We start from the raw sequence: 11,455 nt of genomic DNA on the forward strand, positions 1-11,455 counted from the left end.
AAGCCACCCCAAATAACCACAATCCCCTGGTTTTTACTCCAAAGGCTCAGTGCTCATCTGCTATAAGCTGCAGCTAATGACTCATGGTCCATGGAGAGCTTTCCAGTTGCACTGTTAAACCCTTAGATATGCACTTAAATCTTATGTTAATAATAAAATGTGAAAATGTGCATATCCAGGTAAAGGCTTCATGGAGAATGGAAGCATGAGGCTCAAAAATATCTTGACTATATAAATACTTTGTTTATTAAAAGGATAATGTTATATATATAATTTACCAAGGAATTTCTAGCTGCCTGTTTTCCTGAGTGTCATGGTAATATCTTGGAATAATTACTAGGTAGACAAACGGACAGACAGATTTAGCCTTTAATGTAATATACTTTTTAAAGCTGGATGTAGTTTGTTACTCCCCATGCTGTGCAATCATACTGAGCTGCCCATCATGTAGGACTTCCTGGGGCACTGGGATCAGATGATGGTATGGCACTTTGAAGGTCTATCCATGGTATGGATACTATTAAATAGTCTTACCTCAGACTTTGCAGGATTCAGGAGTGTGAAATTGTAGAGAATGGTGGGTATAACTGTATGAGGAAAAAGAAAAACTAATGCTGTGGGATAAATGCATACCCAAATATTTTTAATTTTTGTTGTTGAAAAACCAGCTTACACCCAGAAATATTCAAGATGAGAGCCACCATCCTTTTACCTTTTTGGCCAACAAGGATGCAGGCTGCAGGAACCAGCAGCCCATGGAAAATAGAATCTAATTCAAAGACTGCATAAAACTGCAGCTGGCTATAAATCACAAAATTCAACCTCACATCCCAACTGTCCTAAATTTTCCAGGAGTGCATTATTTTTCAGTCTTACATTTACCATTCTGAAGGTTACCAGAAGTTAACTTGAAGTCCATTTGTCCCAATGTGGTCATTTTAGTTTCTCTGTGTGTGCTGCCTGAAACAACACATCAGTGACTGCTCTAACCTCTATAACCACAATTTACCAGCTGACATGAAAGTCATGGTGCCATGGAAAGTGATTTTATTTAATACTGTGTGTACCTGAGGACTAAGACTCATTCCCTGTTTTGGGGAGGACAAGCCAAGAGTGAAGCAGCGCCTCATGTGGGATGGGGCCCCAGACAGAGGGATGGATGCTGAAGCAGTCACCTGTGTCCTGCTCTTCAGACAGGCTGTTGTGCCACAGCCACACTGGGTGCACTTGACGGAGAAATTACAGATCTGGTTTACACTTCTGCTACAGGAAGCATCTGATGCTTTTATTTGGAGTAGCCACTGTGGCAAGTATTATTTTCTCCAGCTAATTTTAGACATCAAGAAAACCTAATTCCTTGGGGTGGCTCCTGGTGGTGCAGCCTGAGAAAGCGCAGCACCGTGTCGGTGATCTGCTTTCCACTGGGGCTGCCACGATGTGCTGCTCCACACTGCTCCAAAAGAACTGGGGCTGCTGTAATTAACAGCAAAATCTTGCTTCTGGTGCCAGTTAATTCCTTATGTTTATATGGTGCAGAGTGATGAAGAATAAAATAAAATAAATAAAATATTCAGTGTTGAGAAAAGGGGAAAAAAGGCAAAACTAAAAAAATGTTGTGGGGATGAAACCAACTCCTGTGCATGGAGAAATAGGCTGAACTGGCAGGCCTGAGGAGTGGGGCAGTGGTTGGGAAGGGCTTGGAGAGAGCAAGGTGTGCCCTCTGACTGAGGAGACCTCCCATCACCCATTTTCCTTGAAACAAATACAACCATGGCAAAAATCTTGCAGTTACATTTTGCAGGGTGATGAAGGGCAAGAAATCTGCTCACTGCAGCAGACCCCCAGCAGTCTCACCTCCCAGTTAGTTAACTGGTGTCTAAATGAGACCTGCGGGTGTAAAAAGCAGGGAGCAGAAAGGGCTGGTGCTTTTCAAAACAGGTTGGTCTTAAAATACACATTTCACTATCCAGACAAAAGTGAACAATTTGCATATTTTACCTAGAATGTTGTGAGTACAGTGCAGCTCCTGCTGCTAGGCTTTTGCTGACTGCTGCTATAAGGTTTCAGGCTGAATATTTCTGGATTTTCACATTCCTCTCCACATGGAGCTGCACCTTTTCAGAATCCCCCAGTAACAGCACTGATGTTTTTACACTTGTATTTAATTCATCAGGACTATCAGGTCTCAAAACTGGACCTGAAAAAATTTTAATTGAAGGTTAGCTAATTGCTGTCAGAAGCAACATCTACTATTTGTGTTTGAGGATTATGAAGACTGGGACTCTGTGAAGCTCAAGCAGGAGAGGCAGCATGGCCCCAGTGCCACAGGAAGGTTATCAAGAGAGGAGTAATTGCAGATTTTTCTTTGTGGGGATAAACCAAGGAGTCAGTTACACTTAAATATGAGTATATGCTTAAGTTAATTTGATTTTCATACTAGATGGTGATCATTAACCAAAGCACTTGAGCTCAGAAGAAAGCTCTTTGAGGCCTGAGGAAGGCATACACTGAGACCATTTAAGCTCTAGCTTCCCCTGTCCATGGACAGCATCCTCCTCCAGAGCCAGCTGGACTTCTGGGGAGACTGTGCCTCCCTTCCCTGGGGGATTGGTCCCACCCTCATGGTTGTTTTCTAATTCTCTTCAGCCCAAATGGGTCACATTAGGGCAGATCAGCATGAAGCCATCTGCCTGCGAGCTGGTGCAGGGACCCAGAGGGGTGCCTGGCAGCCATGTGGAGGGGGAGCTTGCTGGACATTGGTGTGTTCAGCAGATGATGCCCTAATTCAGTTTCCAAACAGTGTTTTGCATTTAGGTTATGCTGACAGGGAGTACCCTGCAGCTAAGCAAGAAAAAAATCCCCAGATTTGCATGCTTGGGGGTTTGCACCAGTTTCTCTTCAGCCGTGTGTAAGCAGTGCAAGTGAAACTGGGCTGCAGGTTCCGCAGGCAGGCAAAGCTCACACGATTTGCCAGGCCAGACATGTCACTGCGGCAGAGCCGTACCCAGGCATGCCCTGCCTCGTGGGCAGCTGGGCCCCACAGCCTGGCTCTGTGCAAACAGCCCCTGTGGTGTGCTCCTCACTGATGGGTGTTTGGCTTCCTCGCTGCCAGGGCCAGCTTGTTTTTCCTGGAATGTTGCAGACAGCAGAGCTGCTCTCCTCCTAAGTGTGTCGACTAAGCGTACCTCCCATGTCCTGGGTACATCAGAGTGTATAACATTATCTCCCCATGGAAGCCTTGGGATTCTGCTTCAGGAGTCTGCAATGCTGGGCAGCTTCTCGCTGGGAGAGTGACCCAGGAGTGCTGCTGGTGGGCAGGGGCAGCAGGCAGCTCGAGGATGTGGCACCTGCAGGAAGCAGAGACCTGCCAGGAGTTTAAATTGGATGTCCCTGCCTGGAGCCCCGTGGCACCGGGCATTGGGAGGTCTCTGCTGGTGTTAATCTCATTCACGTCTTCCCGTTTCAGTCCCTCCAGGGATGTGTTTGTAATGGGGTTGGAGGGTGCCAGCAATGCATGAGAGTGACAGACAAGCTGTTACATTCTTATATTTTGCTACCTATCATTTTAATGTCACTTCTAATGTATGAATTATACCCCCATTGTGTGTAATTATATTTCTCCTCCCAACCCTACTCAAGGAACAATGAAAAGATGGAGCTGTTAATATTAAAAACAGCACATCTCTCTCAAAAAAAGTTAGAGGTCACACCTTAATTCCTAGTGCATGAGGATAGTTAATCAAAAGATGATGGGACTAGAATGAGTATGGGGACAAAAATATCCTGCACAATTTCTTGTGGAATTTAATTAGAAAGGAAGTATTAATAGCATCTGTATGTGCAACTCTATTTTGCCTTGCAATGTGAGTAGCCTTACCTGAAGCCAGACTGATGAAAAGCCCATTGAACTTCTCTTTCCTTCCTCATCTTTTTTTTTGACTTTTATAAAGAAAAATGATGAACCAAAATCAATAATAATAATAATAATAAAAATAGTAATAATACTTAATAGTAATAAACCTTATAAAGAAAAATGATGAACCAAAAATCAATAATAATAACAATAATAATAATAATAGTAATAATACTTAATAGTAATAAACCCCAGCAGGAATCAACTTCCTATGAGCTCCCTTTAGAATTTCTCTTTTAGGTCAAGAGATGATGCTAATCGATGAGGCATTTTGCAAAAGTTCGTGCTCTACTTGTCCCAGTAATGAACCTTCAACCTCTAATTCTCTTAGTAGCACGTAGTTCCTCGATGGGAAAGTCACTGTGGGAGCCTTCATGTTGAAAAGCCAATTATTTATGCTAACTGGGGGCTTGGTACTGTTTGCCTTTGGTCCCTGGTTGCTTGGGCAGGCCTGTTGCGGGGCCACCCCGACACTGCGGGATGAGCGCTGGCTGCGGATCAGAGCTTCCAGGCCACTTTCTTCCCAAATGAGGGACTGTGCTCCCAGGGCAGGGACCTCATTCTGCCTTCAGAGTCACAGAGTATGCCTGCTGGATGTCATGACTGCAGAATGTTTTAGCAGAAATATAGCTAGCTCATTATAACAAAGAAGTGGATTTCCTTCCCTTCCCACTCAAAACAGACTCAGGTTTTTAATACTCTTTTTCATTAATTTGCTCACAAAAATGAGAAAAAATTGAATTTAGTCTGTGTCTTGCAACTTGATTTCAATTATGAGATCATAATACAGACTCTGTTTTTTAATAAATTAAGAAATTAAGGCTTTGTTAATTGAATTCACCATGGCTTGTAAAATGCTTTGCTCAGATGTAAACTGCAACTAAAATGCGAAACATTTTCTTATGGTTATCTTGTTTGCTTTCCTTTTGTGGCTGCCACACAGATGGGCTGGAGTCTGGCTGGGGGCAGCAGACAGAGCATGGCCTCGCTGTGCCTGGTGCTGGGGTGCAGGTTTGCAGCTCTGCTGGGATGTAATGGGAGATGTGGACCATGGGGAGGTGAGAGTGTGATGAGGAAGCCAACACTAAAGAGAATGGCTCATCCCTTGTGGTCATGCATTTGTTGCCAGGTGTGCTTCAGTTAATGCTATATACGAGACAAACAGTCCATTCTTCAAGTCCCTCTTTCTTTTTTAATTTTTTTTCTGTTTAGCAATCCTGATGCTAAAGATCAGGCACATAAGTGAAATTAAATTTCATCCTTAGTCCCCAAGCACACTGTTGCTGGTGCCAGAGACCTGAGTGAAGCCTGAGTGAGGCCCACTTGTGCCATTTCCTTCAGCTGGGGCCAGGAACTTGTCCAGTGGTTTCAAAACATCAGGAAAGTGCTCAGGTGTCCCCTAGGACACCTCTGCCCACCACAAAAGTTTTAAATTGTCCTTCTGCTTCTCCAGATCACTGTTGCCTTTTCAGAAATACTCCTTCTCTTAGGACAATGAATGATCATGCACAGCCCACAGTAGTGTTGGTGCCTTTTCATGGTAGCGCCTGTCCCTCAAAGAGCACACACCAGACAGCCTTGTGGGGCCTCGGTGCAGCAACCACAGGGAAACAAGGTGTTTCTGGTCTCCTTTCTCTCACACTGGCCTAAACAAAGACCATTGCATGGGGCTGTTTGCCCACAGAGGTTTCATGGCACCACAGGTAGAAAAGAAGCCAAAGCTTTTGCTGAGCTGCACCGTAAAGTGACAGTGTTCCAGCAAGAGCCACCTCCTTAGTGCTGGAGTCAGCAGTGGAGATTCCCAGAGCAGCAGCAGTGGGATAACCCACTCCCAGCAGGGATGGCCAGGTGGGGAGCAGTGGGGATGGCCAGAGTGGGGAGCACGGCAGGCTGCTCTATTAGCTGGTGCCTGTTAGGAAGGGGGAGCACTTGGCTGCCTTGAAGCTTGGATTTCTGCTTCCCTAGGCAAAAGAGTGTGTTATGCAAGAGAGATTTGCATTGACCTTTAAAGACAATCTCTGCTAAGCATTCATACTGCTATTTTGTAGCAGCACCCTGTTTTCCTGAAGATTCTTCAATGTGGGCTTCGGAGGAAAACCAAGATCTTATTTTATATATGACATTTGTAGGATGAACTCTCATCATGTGTGGCAAAGAACTAAAAAGTATATGTGGGAGCAAGTGTCATCTGGGCATGAATGTTTAAACAAGACCTTCTGGGATAGTATGAGTCCCAGGGCTGGGGGGCCTACACTTAGATCACTGACTCAGCTGAATGATTTTTATGATTACATGGAGCCAGGCAACATGCTAAGGGCTGAACACCTATGTGAATAATAAATAATCCCACCATTTGCATTCCTCCAGCATGCCTTCTTTTTCAAGCAATGGCCCTGTCTACCTTTTGGAGGTGGTAGAAGTCAGTGCTCGCTTTATGTCTCATCAGATGGTGGTACAAAACCAGTGAGCTCATCGACCTGAGATGCTGTGCTGCAGGGCAGGCTGTGCCTGCCATGGGACCACTGTGCTCATCCAGCCACAGTAGGCTTGTCCAGCCAGCCAGCCCTGGAGAAGGGGATCACAGCTCACTGCAGTGGGAGGCCACTGCCAGCACTGCAGCAGAGAGACATTTTTGTGACAAGAAACATATGTTCCCAAAAGACTGTGATGGAATGAGCTGGGATCTTCGCATGGTTTCTTGTGCTGCTGTGAGTGTCACCTCAGAGGTGGCGGAAACCTGGATAGGCCTGGGCATTCTTCCCTTGCAAAACCCTTTATTTCTGGAAGGGAACCAGTCTCCATACAGGGGCACAGGCATGTTCAGGCACTGGGGCCACTGGTGACTGTCGAGGACTTCCAGCAACTCCTGGATCTCAGGCTTGTGCAGGCACTTGGGCTCCAATTATAGTGATATCTTGCTCTCAGTCCAATTAAAATTTCATAATCTCTCCACCAGCTGGGGTGGACAGAGTGTACATCAGGTCAAGAAATATCTTCTAGCTACAGTACTTCTCTGGGAAGTTTTTGGCTCCATGAGGAATAGTACCTATACAGATCTGATGGAGAAGGGCTGTAAAACCGCAGAACTTGCAGCTTCCTTGCAGCCCTTTTTGCAAGCTATTTTATTCTACGTTTGGGGGCAGGAAAATTAGGCTTTGAAATATGAGTTGTAGATAAGGCTGTGAGGAAGCTTAGGATCGCAGCCTTAGGTGAAAATAAAACTGTAATACATAAAGCATTAAAAAGGTGAAGTATAATGGCAGCCTCCAAAGACTTGTGAACAGCTGCAAGGCAGTCTGCCTTATTGCTGCGATTTTAACATGAATTATATGACACCAGGAAAGACCTGCTCCTGATCAGAGAAATGGCTACATGGCTGTTTGCTGCAATACACCGAGGGCTCTATTTTAATCAGAGGTAGCTGCCATTCGGCCACCTTTTTGTTAATGGTATTATTGATTATTCGGAGCTGCTCACAAGCCTCAAAGCGCTTTACAGAATTAGGGGAAGCCTCTGGAGCAGAGTTGTTGTTTGTTAGTTTGTTTTTCTTCTGTGGAGCAGTTTCACTGCAGACCAAATCCTGAGCTGTGTAGTTAGCTCCATCTTAACTAGACCTTGCTTAGCCAAAGCTTCCACTGGCTTTGGTGCTCACCCAGCAGAGGCAGTGAGTGGCTCAGACCCTGTCCAGTGCAGTGGCCAGTGCAATCAGTGGCACAAAAGGCTTGGAATTTTGTCTAATAATACCTAAGAATTAAATTAGTAAATAATACATGAATTAATTAATTTGAGTCTTGCAGATGCCCATCTTTGAGATGAGTGTTGGTCACAATTTGGGAACTGCTTGTTGTGGGCAGAGCCAGGTAGGATGCACTGCTGCAGCCCCATGCGGAAGGTTTGAGGCATTCAGCCCAGGCATTGCTGGTATACTCAAGCATGTTTTGATTCACCAGCCTCAGTGAACAGAGATTCAACTCCAACAACTGCCCATGTACCTCCCTAGAGCTTTGAATTGAGAATATGATGTGCTGGGAGAGAATGTGTTCTCTGAACTTGCACTAGTGAGGGGCAAGGAGATGGGCAAGCATGACTTTTCATCAAGTAGGAAAAGTTTCAGAGCAGAAGTCAACACCTGCTGCGAGCAGCTTCGGGCCTGGCATGACAGCAGCAGTGCTGCTACCATCTGTTGGTGAACAGCAGAAAAGGAGCAACAATAAACCCTCCATAAATCACATCCCAGACACACAGGTACACGTGGCATCACCTTGGCCACCATTCCTCAGCGAGCACAGGGGGGTGTGCTGTGCTGCACAGACCCCTCGGAAAGGCTGGGTCAGCAGCTGCCCTGGGGACAGTGCCGGCTGTGCTGGCACTGGTGAGCAGCAGGTGACACTCAGCTTGGGGCACAGCTGGAATGCAGGCACAGCACTGCAGCAGGCTGGTAAGAAGCAGTGGCCCCCCACCTTGTTTTCCTCCAAAATCCCATCCCTGGTGGCTCTTCTTCGGGGCAGTGGCAGGGATGGCAATGTCAGGGGGACAGCACAGCTCCTGGGCTGCAGCTTTGCCAAGGCCACCCTGTGTGCTGCAAAGCACAGGCTCTGCAGGCACAGCAGGTGCTGGGGCCAGCGAGCCCTGCAGGCTGCCTTCTCTAGGGCACAGCAGCTGTGTGGAGCAGCCCTGGCACAGTGGGATTCTCCTGGTGAGTTAATTCTGTATTCCCAGGCCCCTTTAGCAGAATGTCCTGGTGTGGGGGAGCCTGGCAGAGCTGCAAAGAGAGTGGGCTGAGTCACTGCAAACAATGGCTTTAAGAAAGTGATGGCATGTCTTAACATCCAAGAAATGCTTGTAGAGATCTGAACCTGCCCTTGAAGGTGCTGCTAGCCCTGGCAGAAGGGTTATGGCTCCAGAGGTTTATTTTTTGTTTTAGAGGACACCCTATTTATCATTTAAAAGCTCTCTCTAAGATGGCAACCAGCCTTGACCACAGCTCATCTTCCCAGCTCCCTGTGGAGCAGGGCTCCCGCAGCTCCCACTGAGGTTTTCTGTAAATGTTGTAAAGCTCTTTTTGTATTTTTAATAACAAGGTGGACAATAACTCTATTTACAGGGAAATCTTCCTTTTGCAGGAGTATCATGTATACCTCTTTCTTATTTGTTGCTCTCTGTTCCTACAACCCTCTTGCAAATGGGTAATCCTTGTTCTGATTTTTTTCTAGCAGAGATGTTTTGTTTTCCTGTTGGCTGATGCTGTCTGTTCAGTCTGTGGAGGATTAACCTATGTGCTGTTGCTAGGTGGCCTTAAGCAAAGAAATAACACAGATCACAGACTCCTGCATTCCTACAGTATGTAACTCCCTTGTTCAGCAAGATTTTTCTTTCTCTGTCCTTCTCATGTTTTGTGTTTATGGTTGCAGAGGTATTTATTAGAAGATGCACATATAATTTGAACAAAAATAATGGACCAGAACTCTATAAGATGTCAGGTTTATTTGATCTTAAAATATTTAGTAACACTCTTTCCATGCCAGCTCTTTCCATGGCTTGTCTTCTGACAGTGTCTAAACCTCCTCCATAGTATTTAGATTTTTCTCTTCCTCATGTGAAGTCCTGGGCTCCTGAGGAATACCCAGCTCATCATCATAACTCACAGGTGCTGGGAGAAAGGAGTTCCAGTGGGGCTGGTGATCACACCCCTCTGAGACCACCCAGGTGTGTCAGGGTCTCATCAGGGTCAGAGCATAATGGGTCTGGACAACCCATTTTGTACAAAAAAATACCTAGAGCAAGGAAGAGTTCAAGGAAGAGCTGCAAAAGTGATTGCAGGACTGATAAAATCATCTGGGGAGGCAAGATTAGAATTTTGTAGCTCAGGCATGCCTTACTGCCAGGCCGCTGTCTACCAGTGCCTGTCATATTTTGCAGCACTTTAATGCTTTTGCTCAAAGGACCTTTGAAGTCTCTTATGACCCAAATACAGCCTAAATCTTGGAGCATTCCCCAGAGAGACATAGCAGTTATTGGCTCGGTTTGCTCCTGGTGAAACTGAGGCAGAGTGATTCAAGAGCACAGTTTTCCTCATGGCATGTGCTCAAATGTGCAGTTCTCAGAGGTAACTGCTCTTCTCACTTCTCGTGGATACAGAGTCAGAGAGGCACTGCCCCAAGGCCATAGAATATTCACCAAAAACCCAGCCACACTTCTGTTGACTCCAGAGCCTAACTTCTATCTCTGTTCCAGCTCCTGTTTCTGCCAGAATTGCTCTGGTCCTCTGTGCCCTGCCTTCACAGACATATTTTCTGCTAACAAAAATAGTGAGAGGGATTTGGGGTGCGGTTTCATAGTGAAACTGGACTCTGCAGCCTTCTTTTGTGTGTGCATATCTGTACCAACTTCTGACAGCATTAGAGAGGCAGTGAAATCAAATGTCCCCTGTTTCTTTCGGTGGGTGATGGAAGAGAAGACCCTGTGAGGGCAGATGGGTGCTCTTTGCTGTGTGTCCCTGGAGAGAGCACCTGGAGTTCTGCCTCTTCCTGGGGATTGATGTGTGCACCTCCAGAGAAAGCCATTGGAATGAGCCCATTGTATTTATCTGGGAAAGTCTTTTATCCTAACCTGGTTTTTATCCTGTTGTTGGACAAGTAATTCCCTCTACTGACTGCTAATATCCTGGGATTTAACTTTCTTTTTTACTTTAACCTATCCTGCTACTTGAACTGCTCACAAGCAGCATTTATCAGCCTTCTTCAGATGCTGATTAGAGCTGAGCAAATACATCACCGTGAATATTTAATGACTTGGGGTTTAAATTTTTCACATCTTTTCTTGAGAGTTCATTTTATAGACATTTTCTGATATGCAGTTATTCTTAAATCATTTGAAATCTCCTGAAATTGCACACTGGACTCCTAAATGAATATTTCACACCAATGCTGCACAGAGCAGTTAACAAGTGGCTGTGTAAAGCCCACAGTGCTGCAGACGGGTCCAGCCAGCCCCATCCATGGCCCCATGCAGCTGTGTTCTGAGCCTGCACACTCAGGTGTGCAAATGTAGGCAGCACTTGGCACAAATATTTTGCATATCCAAAACATGTTTGCTGTTACTGTTTTGTCCATGAATGCTCAGGTCATTTGACAGTAAGGAAAAGGCAGGTACAGTACAGCCCCAGGCAGAGTTGGCAAAACCCACTCCAAATTACAGAGATCTTTGTTTTGCATCACTATCAGTTGCCTGCCTCTATGTCTGATTCCCAGCTAGGAGTGATGTGACTGACGGGCCTGCCGAGCGCTTACCATGGACACATTCGTCCTTCTCAGCCTCTTGTTTGTCAGGCTGGCTCACATGTTGAATCTGGCAGTTTGCATTAATAAAATAGGTTGGTCTGAAATGCCCACAGGACTTTTTTTCTCCTAACACAGCAGGGTGGGGTTTTTTTGTACATACAAAGGACTCTGATGTAAAAATACACATTTCTACAAAGCTCTTCTGTTCTTCCTCCTGTGGCTCTTTAGTTTGGCAGCCCCAGCCTGGCCCTGGCGCTCATTG

Source organism: Passer montanus, unplaced genomic scaffold (assembly GCF_014805655.1).
Source record: "Passer montanus isolate IOZ18808 unplaced genomic scaffold, ASM1480565v1 scaffold45, whole genome shotgun sequence".
NCBI lineage: Eukaryota > Metazoa > Chordata > Aves > Passeriformes > Passeridae > Passer > Passer montanus.